General features: G+C 36.5%; 1 protein-coding gene across 1 annotated transcript in view; it reads right to left on the bottom strand.

Annotated features, from left to right (window-relative positions):
* Positions 1–12,866, bottom strand: part of TLN2 (talin 2) — a 575,966-nt gene that overhangs the window by 331,411 nt on the left and 231,689 nt on the right. The window contains 1 exon segment of the mRNA XM_078151184.1: positions 4,282–4,360. The gene's annotated coding sequence lies outside the window, so the exon portion shown is untranslated.

The raw sequence follows: 12,866 nt of genomic DNA, 5'->3' as shown, positions 1-12,866 counted from the left end.
AACAGAATTTGATGACAAAGCAGTGGATAGGTCTGGACTCAGAAAGACGTTAGTTCAAATTCAGCCTGATATTTACTGGCTAGATGACCCAGGGCAAGTCACTTAACTGCCATCTGCTTCAGTTTCCTCAACTGTAAATTGAGTATAATAGCCCTTACCTTTCAGGGTAGTTGTGAGGATCAAAAGAGATAACATTTGTAAAAGTGATGAGCAGAATTCCTTGTATACAGTAGGTTCTTAATAAATGTTCCTCCTTCCTTTCTTGTCCAAACAGTTATTTTATTTACAGCTATAATACTTTATAATCTCAATTTCCCCAAACTTCATCCCCATCAAATAGAAGTCAAACTTTTTTTTGGAAGAATCACTCTATAATTCATGTTGCAGTGTTGGTTTTGATATATTTATGCCTTTCTCCAAATAAACTGTAATAGACTGAAGAGTAGGAAGTATTTTATACTTATTTCCACACCCAGAAAAGAGTGGATACTTAAATTAATCACTTTTTGACTTGGGGGGAAAAAGGAAAAATAAATAACCTCTGTAATAGAAACTCAGTAGGAATACCAGAAGGAAGAAAAAAAAAAGAAAAAGAAAGAAAACTTTGTCAGATTGGCCAAACATCCTTAGGACCTCTTCATAAACTCTCATTAATTAGACATGTAAATGTCAGGTAAGTCAAAAGAAAGAGTCCACAGATAAACCATCCTGATAGACAGAGACAATATAACTACAGCATTACAAAACTGTAATCATAAAATATATTCTACCTATAATTATGACAATGGTAAATATAAAATTACAAAACTCTACTCTGATCCAGAGGGGTCAAACATGTGGCCAATCAATCCACCACACTCCCCACTATGGCCCAAACCAGATTAAAATGTAATTGGGAAATATTTAACAAAATAAAATATAAATTATATTAAATTTTAAAACCAAGTCAATTGGCAGCCCACAAGGATCCTTACATACAGATTAGTGGTCCCCATTTATATTTGAGTTTCTGCCACTGATTTAGTCCAAATCCTTAATTTTATAGATGAGGAAACTGAGTCCCAGAAAGATGAAGTGACTTACTCAAGGTCACATAAGTAGTAAGTGGCAGAGCTAGTATCTAAACTCATGACCTGACTCCAAATTTAAAAGTCTTTCACTAGAAGATACCTATGGTGCCTTCTAACTCTAACTTTCTTTAAGTCTAAGTCTGATAATGGATGTGAATAATAAAAACTAACACTTTCATAGCACTTTGTTTTGTTTTTGTTTTTTTGGCTATGCAATGGCATTAAGTGACTCGCCCAGGGTCACACAGCTAGTTAGCGTTATGTGCCTGAGGCCAGATTTGAACTCAGGTCCTCCTGAATCCAGTGCCCATAGTCCATCCACTGCACCATCTAGCTGCCCCTGTAGCACTTTCAAAGTCACAAAACATTTTACATAATGCAAGTATAAATGCTTAGGTAACTTGCCCAAGGTCACATAGCTAGTGTCAGAAGCAGGACTCAAAACTAAGTCTTCTTGACTGCCAGTGCCACACTCTATCCACTACACCATGGTCTCTCAACTATCCACAATAATTTGCATTTCTCTAATCAATAATGATTTAGAGGATTTTTTCATATGAGTATAGATCACTTTGATTTCTTCTTCTGAAAATTCCCTGTTCATATTCTATGACCACTTACCAACTGGGGAATGGCTCTTATTTTTATATGTTTGACTTCATACCTTACACATTTGAGAAATGAGGCCTTTATCAGGGAAACTTGCTATACAGTTTTTTGGATATTATTTCATTTTCTATGGTACCTCTTAGCAAAACGTAGTTTCCCTGATTCTCTTTTAATTAGGTCTATTTTGGCTTTTGCTTTATCTGAAATCATGATCGCTACTCCCTCCTTTTTTTTACTTCAGCAAAAGCATAATAAATTCTGTTCTAGCCCTTTATTTTAACTCTTTCTAATTCAAGTATGTCTATTATAACCAATATATTATTGGATTCTGGTTTCAAAGTTATTCTGCTATCTGCTTCCATTGTATGGGTGAGCTCACTCCATTCACATCCATAATTATGATTATCAACTGTGTATTTCCCTCCATCCCAGTTTGAAAGCTGTAAAAAAATTTGATATTACTTCATTGTCTCTGGTACCTTTAAGCAATCTCATTTAGGCATCTCATTTTCTTTTGTTTATCCTTCTCTCTCTCTTTCACTTCTGACCACTGCCTCCTTTAATGCACCCTCCTTTTTGTCACCCACTCCACTTCCTATATAACTCTTACTCCCTTTTACTCCTATTTTCCTACTGGGTAAGAAAGATTTCTATACCCAGCTGTGTATACAATCTTCTCTCTTTGAACTAATCTGATGTGAATGATGTTGAAGCACTGTCCACCTGCCCCCAATTTCCCCCTCCACTATAAGCTGTTCTTTGCAAGCCTTTTCATGTGAGAAAATTTTATTCTACCTCTCCCTTCCCCCTTTTCCTAATATATCCTTCTTTCTCACCTGTTCACTTTATTTTTGAGGTCACCCCAACATAATCAACTCACATCTGTGCCTCTATCCATTTAGACTCCTTCTAACTACCCTAATAATGATAAAGTTCTTAGGAGTTACATGTATCATCTTCTCATACAGGAATGTAAATCATTTAACTTTATTGAGTCCCTTAGTATTACTCTTTCATGTTCACCTTTTTATGCTTCTCTTGAAGTCCTGTGTTTAAATGTCAGATTTTTCTATTCAGCTCTGGTTTTTTCATTAGAAATGCTGGAAAGTACTCTATTTAAATAAATATCCATTTTTTCCCCTGAAGGATGACATTCAGTTTTGCTGGGTAGGTGATTCTTGCTTGTAATCCTAGCTACTTTGCCTTCTGGAATATCATATTCCAAGCCCTCCACTCCTTTAATGTGGAAGCTGCTAAATCTTGTGTTATCCTGATTGTGGCTCCATGGTATTTGAACTGTTTCTTTCTAGCTGCTTACAACATTTTCTCCTTGACATGGGAGCTCTGGAATTCGGATATAATATTACTGGGAGTTTTCATTTTGGGATATCTTTCAAGAGGTCATCAGTGGATTCTTTCAAATTCTCTTTTACCTTCTAGTTCTAGAATATCAGAGCAATTTTCCTTGATTATCTCTTCAAATATCCTGTCTAGGCTCTTCCCTCATCACATCCAGCATATGTCATTTCTGATAGGAGTGAGATGGTACCTCAAGAGTTTCTCTGATAAAGTCCTCATTTCTCAGATACAGGGAACTGAATCAAATTTATAAAAATAAGAGCCATTCCTCAACTGATAAATATTTAAAGGACATGAATGGGCAGTTTTCAGAAGAAATCAAAAGCTCTCTATATCATGTGAAAAAAAAAGCTCTAAATAACTATTAATTAGAGAAATGCAAATTAAAACAACTGAGGTACCACCTCACTCCTATTAGAAATGACATATGCTGCAGGGGATAAGAAAAAATAGGTAGACTAATAAACTGTTGGTAGAGTTGTGAACTAGTCTAAGTATTCTGGAGCTTGATTTGGAACTATGCCCAAAGGGCTACAAAACTGCATATCCTTTGACCCAGCAATACCACCTGTACCCCAAAGAGATCTGAAAAAGACACACATACATACATACACACATTTACCACATTTCTGTGGTGGCTAAAAACTGGAAATCAAGGGAATGCTCATCAGTTAGGGAATGGCTGAACAAATTTGTGGCATATGGTTGTGATGGAGTACTACTGTGCTGTAAGATATGACAAGGGGGAGGCCGTTTAAGAAAAAAACATGGCAAGGCCTACATTAACTGATGAAAAGTAAAATAAGAAGAACCAGCAGATCACTGTACACAGTGAGAGCAATGTTGTAACGATGACCAATGGTGAAAAACTTGGCTACTCTGATCAATACAATAACATGAGATAATTCCAAAGGCTTCATGAAGAAGAAATGCTATCCACCTCCGAGAGATAACTGATGAATTCTGAGTACAAAATGAAGTATAACTTTCTCACTTTATTTTTTTTTGCCTTTTTTTGTAGATATGGCTAATATGAATTTTTTTTTTGCATGATTTGCATGATATAATTGATATCATTTTGCTTGCCTCCTCAATGGGTAGGAGGGAGAGAATTTGGAACTCGAAATTTAAAAAGAAAAGAATGTTAAAGCAATTACTAATTTTTTTTAAAAAACAAAAAACCCTACATGAATGAAAACTATCATTTCTATTATGTTCATTTTATTTTTCAAAAAAGTCTTACCTAATTTCTCAGTTCATGTAAAAAGTCCAGTTCTCCAAAATTACCTTTAAAGAATATGGAAGATCTCCAGTAGCCATGCCTGAAACAATGAGGAAAACCACTGAAAATCAATATGTTATGGAAATATATACTCATGCTCAGTTTTTAAAGAATACTAAATACAGACATTTTTCCTTCATACTAAGCACAGAAAGAAACAGCTCAGGAAACAATGAATTTCCATCTCCAAATAGGAGTTGGGGATTTGCTTTACCAACAGGGAATTGATATCTTAAGATATTCATTTTGGAAACCAAAATTATATTGTTTTTGGCACAGAGACAAAATATAATTTTTTTATCCATGTGTCAGGAAGGAGAAAGACTCTGAATGAAAATGAAGTATGAGAAAATACATCCTTTATCTCCCTGCAAATGTAAATGGGATGAACCACTAAACTTCTCAATATTCATTTATATCTGATAAAGAATCTTTGTTTTCCCTTTGAATTAAGGCCTCCCAGAAAAATAGGACTCATAATTCCCTCATGCTACAATTGCACCCCACCCTCAAACAAATAAACACATTTGTTCTATGTTATCTAGGTATATACAACAATTGCCTACTTACGAAGTCTCTCCACAAAAATACAACTTAAAGTCAACTGACACTTTTCATCTATTTGAGGAAACTCTAGGAAGATGAAATAATATACTGAGGTCAGAGACTGAAGTTTACAATTTTGAACACAGAAAACTATAGCCAGTGGGACAAAATATAGAGAACTAAGAACCAAAAAAATGTTGCTTAAAATCATGTCTACAGTTACTAAATTAGTAACAGATGAGATTAGCCTTACAATTATGAAAACACCCACATGTACCTTATAGAAATAAGTATTCTCCAACTTACCCATACTTACCTCAGTCCTTCCAGAAGTCAAATGAGAAACAAACAAAAAAAGAGTATTGTAGACACTAGCTATGTTACTTTATTTTTAAAGATATCTCAAAGAATGTGGAAGGACAACACGATTATCTCACAAGAATATAAGTGTTTGTCAAATGGGAAATGGGGTAAATTTTGGACTAAGTAGGAAAGATACATAGTAGCTGAAAACAACTGAAAGCAAGACAGCTTTGGTGAACTGAAAAGAGAGGAATGATGATGAAATGATGAAAAGTCAGAGGAATGATGAGGAAATTAGAAGGGTAAGCCAGTGCTGTCACTTCACTTCAATAGCCTAAACAGAAGAATCTACTACCATTAGTGAGGGCAAAAAAAAAAAAAAAATCCAACCCAGGAGTTAGGAGGGAAACAACTCAGAACAGGCAAAGATAGGGTAAAAAGAAACAGAGGGAACTTTGTTCTCAAGTTCTAGAACCACGGATAAGTCCCATAAAGCATATGATTCTAAAATAAGGATTCAGCTGAATTGGAAAGAAACACTTTAATGAAGCCTGAGAATAAGTACAAAGTTAGATAATTGGAGGTTAAAATAAGGTTTAACAAGAAATGCAATACACTGGAGTCTATTAGGCTAAAACCTTGCTTGATAACACTATCAGTGATGACCATTTGATGTTTAAGTTTGGCTGTTTTAACTGAGTCATCTCTTATTTAAAATAATGACTGGAAAATCCATGTTATAAATCAGCTGAACTTGGGACACAGAAAATACTCTGGAGTAGTGGAAGGACCTCTTAAAAGGAAGACAGAAGGCCCATGGGATTCAAGGGCCAATAATCGCTATCACTAATTAGCCTAATCTAATCACAAATTAGTGTTCTCACATAGTATGTCACTTCACTTCCCAGTATCAGTTTCTTTCATTTGCAAAATGAGGATATTAGAAAATATCTTAAGTCCCATCTACCCCCGGGACTCCAAGTTTTATGTTCAAAAGGACATGGTGCAATTCTTTGATAAAGTGCAAGAGTACTTACTCCTTACCACTGCCTGAAAACCCCAACACAGGTAACAGTCTTTCACATGTTGAATCTCTTACTGGTTAAACATGTGAAACTAAATAGATATTGTGATAGCAACAAATATCACAAATGTAGGCAAGAATGAAATCATTTTCATTAAGACATTTACAGGTGTTTTCTTTAAGGGAAAAAATAAAAACAAAACAAATTAGGAGGAAATATTCGGTGCAGTTCAGAATTTGTTTAGGCTATAATTTGTATAAAGAAAGTTTGGACAAGGAAAAACAGATGTCCTCAAGGTATTTACAGTCTAATAAGGAAGTATGCCACACACAAAGGGATAGAGAAAAGGACAATTTCTAGTTGATTTCACTGTAACAGAAGATTCCAAGTAGAAAAAAATCTCCTCTACTAGTACAGACTGATACTTTATCTGCCTTGAGGCTTGAATCCACTCTTCAAGGCTTCAAGTCTAGCCTGTCAAATGGGGGTGTAAGGTGGGGAAAAGAACAGGATTTGTAGATATCTAAGATCCTTTCCGTTCCAAATTTATAATCACACAAATACAAGTTAAAAAGATACAATACTGGACACAGAATTTTGTCAAACAAAGTGCTATTTGAGGAGCAACACAAAGAGAAGTCTGGATGGACCCTCTAGGAGTGGATGCTATTATACAAATGGTTGCAGAGATACATGGTGGTTATGAGCAGGGTGCAACACAGAATGCGGAAAAACAAGAGTAAAATGTGTGGTCAAAGAATTGTTTGATCAAGAAAAGATGGGCTGGCCATGAGTCAAAGATAAGAGATAAAAGGAAGACAACCAAAATGTTCCACTGTTACACACTCAATAGTCAAGAATAAGAGAGAAGGGATTTCTGTTGATTGCTTAAATCCTCTATGGCAAATTTATGGGAGGATATGAGCAAGAGCAGGCACAAGATGGTCAAGTATAGATGGCCTATGATCTGTATCAATGGACCGAAATCCTAAACAGAAGAGATCACAGACTTGAGTATTTGAGCACATGAGGTCCAAGGGCGTTATTGCTGGGGGTGGATAAGCAGATAACCTTCATGGGGGAACTGACATGATGATGGAAGTTCAGCATTGGAAGGAACTTCTGGAATCAATATCTGAGAGGAAAATGCCTTTAGAAAACTTCCAACAAGAGGTATCTACCCTATGTTTGAAAATCTCCACTACCTCAGGATTAGATGGCCTCTTGAGGTATCTTCTAACTCTAACGGTCCAATGGAAGCATACTACTCCACTTTTACTGGGCTTTAGTCATTAAGGAATTTTCCTTTCATTAAGCTTACTCCTCCTCTGCAGCTCTGGGCACCTGCAGCGCCCCTTCAAGCCAGATGTACTGATGGCCTAACTCGATGGACTGCTCAGCCAACTGAACATCATAATCTTTGCACCGTGCATTCTTCACCTTCTTCTGTGATTCTAATTAAGGATTTCAAGAAACAGTCAACTTAACATAGTCATGAGAGACCACATATGAACGAAGAGTCTTTGAGGCTGTTTTGCATCTTCTTTGTTAGAAGGGAAGGTTTTATTGATGGTGGTAATGATATTGTTAAAAAAAAAAACTACAAGTATCAAAAAGACACTAACCAAAAAAAAAGCTGGATTGGGGTGGAGTAAGATGGAAAGGGAGAAAGTCAGAGGAAAATTAAAGTGCCCTTCAGCATTGTTTGAAAATTGGAAAGTATATCCTGGACTAAAAAGTGATGAGACACTGATTGGCATGAATGATGTAATGAATTATTACTTCATAGAGTTACCACTTCCACATAGTGGGGGTTAGTGGCATAGCACTCCTAGGATCTGGAAAATCCATGTAAAACTTTTTGGCTCTCTCTTTGAAATCAGAAGTCAAACAATGCCCTCTATGAAATATCAGTTTTTTGAGAGCCTTTCATTTTTGTCTTTTTATGCCCAGCTCCTAGCATAGTATCTGGTAGTTCATTAAAGCTTACAGATTCATTAATTAAGATCATAAATTACACTTTTTTGTTCTATAGCTCAAGGATATTCAGTTAAACAAATGAAGCACTGTCTTAGGCTTATGAGTTCTACCCAGACCTTGGGCACTGAGGGGCTGATGGTACTGCATAGTATTAATGAGGTAAAAGCCCAACAATAGCCTTTAGTAATGGAACCCATGAACATGGATGAGTTAAATGCACTCTGACCAGCTTTAAGGAGAATCTAATATAAACAAGTACCAAAAAGGGAAAAGGGAGGGCAGGCAGTACTCTGGATTTGAGACCTGGGAGGGGGTGGAGGTTGGGGGGGAGCCCTTAAGGCCAAGGAAGCTGGAGAGTTGCTTTGCTGCCTTTTTGTTTTGATTTTCAGTGAGTTGATCTCTTCAGGGCTTGAACTTGCATTTGGGGACAGTGTGCACCTCACCTAAGAAAAGCACCTACTATGTGTGGGCAACAAAAATCAATTCTATGTTATTTCTTCATTACTTTTTTCTTTTGATTCTCTCCTTTAATCATCCTATATGTTAAAAATAGAAACCCAATAATTATATCATCCAAATCTATGATTTATCAACTATTTTAACAAAGTCTAGGACATATAGTACTCACCTTGGGCCAAAGATATATGGCTAACAAAAATGAAAAGCATGAAGCTAGTACTAAGGAAGCATTATAAAAACTTCTCCACAAGGCATGCAGATTTATTTTGCTATAACAAAGGAACTAAGAATGAGAAAGTATGAATAAAAATGAAAAGCAGGTAGACATATTGGATCAGATGAGCCATTCTTATGGTTAAGATTTTATCCCATCACAGTATATTTACTCACTTAACAGATTTATTTTTATTAGGTTCTATTTATGTATGAATGTATTTTTCTACTTAGGCTGTAAAATGCAGAATTATTCCCATAATAGGTCCATTATGTTCAATTTATTTTCTGCGAACAGATTTATTCTTTTCAATGTCTATTTTCAAAGTTTTAGGAGCTCTATATAAAACCTGAATTCCCACAAAATCATAATTATAAACCTTTTTGAAAAGCCTTAATACTGTTTAGTTACACAAATCCCTTCATAAGGCTTAATAGAATAAAAAACACCTAATTACTCCTGCTCTGCTCCCTTTTCTTCATAAAAAAGTCCCTGGGAACCAATAGGTAGGTATTACTATTGAATTTCACAGATGAGTGGGGAAAACAATGTAACTTTGCAATAAAATGAAGGGCTATACCTATGCATCTCTAGTCTCTAACATCAGTACTCTTTCCTACCCAGCTTAGAAGTTTGCCCAATGCAATGGAATGCCTATAAATTACTGATCTGCAGGAAGAAAATTAGTACCTACCTTACAGCCTAATTTCAATAGCAAGTTTTTACAGCATAAAATATCTTATTAGGGATAAATGATTTGAGCCATGCTATACTTTAATGAATTATACATATGCAGATGTATGTATATAGAGAGATGCATATATATATATATATGCACATATATATACATACATATACACACACAGACACCTATGAGTATGTATGCATACACACACACACACACACACACACACACACACACACACACACACACACACAATATTCCACATGCCATACCAGAAGCTGAACCAACATAAATACACAGATTTGAATTCTTAGTTTTGAAAAGGGCTTCTGAGGTCATTTAGTATAATCATTTCCTAAAGAGGGCTCTCTTCTACCTTATCCCTGATAATCAGTCCCAGCTTCTTCTTTAAGATCTCAAATGACAGGTAATCCCCTATCTTGTAAGGCAGCGCATCCCACTTTGGGGCAGTACTAGATGTTAGCAAGATTTTCCTTACAGTCAGTTAACGTTGGCTTCCCTGTGACATAGGGAAATACAACAAGTTCTTTTTCAGCTATTAATTTATGATTCTGTAATCTACCTAATAGTCCTCCTCCTTACCTATGAAGGGACAGCTAGGTGGTGTAGTGGATAAAGTACTGGGCTTGGAATCAAGACGCTCCTCTTCCTGAGTTCAAATCTGGTCTCAGACACTTACTAGCAGTGTGACCCTAGGCAAGTCACCTACTTGCTTACCTCAATTTCCTCATCTGCAAAATGAGCTGGAAAAGGAAATGGCAAACTCTTCTAGTATCTTTGCTAAGAAAACCCCAAACAGGGTCATGAAGAGTCAGACATGACTACTGCAAAACAAAACTTCCTATTAAATCACGAAGAGGTTTCTTACGGCAGTCCTATCCCCCTAAATCTTTTCTTCTCCAGGTTAACCATCCACATTTCATTTGAAGTGGCTCTCCAGTTCTCTCACCATGTTGTTTGATATCCATTCCATTGGAAAATGCGGCATTCAGAGCTGAATATAATATTTCAGAGATAATGAGTCTAGTGAGCCTTGCACTGGACCAGGGGTTCTTAATCTGGGGTTTGTGAACTTTTTTTGGGGGGAGGAGTATTTCACCATAATTGGTTTCCTTTTCATCCTATGAACCCCTGCTCCACCCACTATGCCTCTGTGAAGCCTAAGATGATGCAGATATATTAAATATGCTTTAGAATGTTTCCTGCAAATTAAATCATTTTGAATGCATGAGGCAGCACACATAGCATTATGGTAAAGACCTGGACTTAAGGTCAGGAAGACCTGGATTTAAGTCCCAGCTCTATCACCTACTGGTTCAGAGATCCTCAGTGATTATCTAAGAGTTTACTCAGGAATTCCCCAAAATGAAAGCACAGACTGGGAATGCAAAAAGCAATCCTTGCCCTCAGGGAGCTCACAGTCTAACAAAGGCAGGATACAGAGACAACACATAAAGGAGATCCATGTTTTTGGTCAGTTCCTGGCAGAGCGAAAGGCCAGGTAGTGCTTACACAGAGAACCAGTGAGGAACTTTGAAGAACAGGAGTGAAACGTGTCACTGAGGGCAATGTATGCTAGGAAAATAAGATGAACTGTTAATATGCTGAGGAAGAAAGACCATGAAAGGACAGCCTGAGATTTCCAGCAGCCAGAAAGAGATCAAAGACCTGTCCCTGAACTCTGACTCTGCCAGGAAGGAAAAGAGATGCTAATATGGGTAGAGGGCATAAGAAGAACAGAAGAGACTATGTTTTTATAGGGCACCTACTATGTGCTATGTACTACTACAGACTAAGAGTTTTCTACAAATATTATCTTATTTGAGACTCACAACAGCCTTGCAAGGGAGGTGCTGTTATTATCCCTATATTAGAGTTGAGGAAACTAAAGCATAGAGAGGTTAGGTGACTTGCCCAAGGTCACACAGCTAGTAAGTGCCTGAAGTCACATTTGAACTCAGGTCTTCCTGACTCAAAGCCAGGATCCACTGTGCCACCTAGAACCCAAGTATAACTGATAACTGAAGACTGTAAGAAATCACACACTGGGGAAAACATTCGTGTGAATTCCTTTGACAGTCTACTTTCTGATATTCCACAGTTTGAATTTAATGACCTTTTCCATATTCTCCTTTGGAGCACTTTGACAGTATAGGACTAAGTGGAAATGGCAGAGATTAATTATATTAAATGGTAATACAACATTGGATAGCTGAAAAATGTGCATGGGTAATCAAGAATATACAACTAAAGTGGTTTAAAAAGCAAGTATTAATTAAAAATAGCAGGATAATTAATTTTACTACCATACCAACATCTGGTAAGGAGTAAGACTAAAAAAAACAAAAAATATGGCTCTCTAGAAAGCACTCTCTCCAAAGGAGTTCTGCTACAAGAGGCAATAGAAGACAAGATTGAATTAGGCATTAAGAGACCAAGGTTCCTGTCCTATTTCTGCTTCTCATGGGCATTTTAAAATTATTCAAGTCACTACAATTCTTTGGGTCCCAGTTCCCTCCTATGTAGAATAAGGAAGTTAAGAGTAGCATATCTTAAACTCGAAACATTAAGATTTCATGAAAACGGTGTTGAAAATTTAATTATAGGGAAGAGCAGCATACTTAGTGTATTTGTAGAATATATTCATAATATAGAAGTTGATGGGAATTTTTAAAAAATATCATTTTTTGTGACTTGTAAGTTTAAATCACAGCTGCAGGGTAGCATAGAAGGTAAGATAGAATTACAGAATGATGGGAAATAATTTTAGGGAACTAAAGAATTTCCCCCCAAAATTCCTACAAATAGAATTAAAGAGCAGTTCTGATAAATCTCTGGATAGGACAGTGGAGACAAACGCTTGATGAGGGAAAAGAGACAAGCCTTTATTAAATGCTTAATATTTGCCAGAGATTATGCTAAGTGCGTTACAAATTTTCTTTCATTTGCTCTTCCAAACAACCCTAGGAGGTAGATGTATCATCCCCATTTTGCAGCTGAGGAAACTGAAGCACTAACCAGGGTTAAATAGCTAGGAAGTTTCTAAAGTTGGATTTCAATTCCGGTCTTCTTAACTCATCACTCTGTCCTCTGCCCTACCTACTCGCCTCTGGGATAATGTCTCTCATTATTTTTGTGGAAAAGATGGAAAGATTCAGGGTACAATTACACGGATTTAAGATCAACTGAGTGGTCAGATTTAAAGTAATCATTAATGGTTTGACATCAGCTTGGAAGGTATCCTCTAGTGAAATGAGCCAGAGATCTATGGTTGGTTCTGCAGTTTACTCTTTTTTATTAATGATATGGATAA

Source organism: Phascolarctos cinereus, unplaced genomic scaffold, assembly GCF_003287225.1.
Source record: "Phascolarctos cinereus isolate Bilbo 61053 unplaced genomic scaffold, phaCin_HiC Scaffold_3;HRSCAF=262, whole genome shotgun sequence".
In the NCBI taxonomy this organism is placed as follows: domain Eukaryota; kingdom Metazoa; phylum Chordata; class Mammalia; order Diprotodontia; family Phascolarctidae; genus Phascolarctos; species Phascolarctos cinereus.
This window is presented reverse-complemented; position numbering and strand designations above follow the sequence as displayed.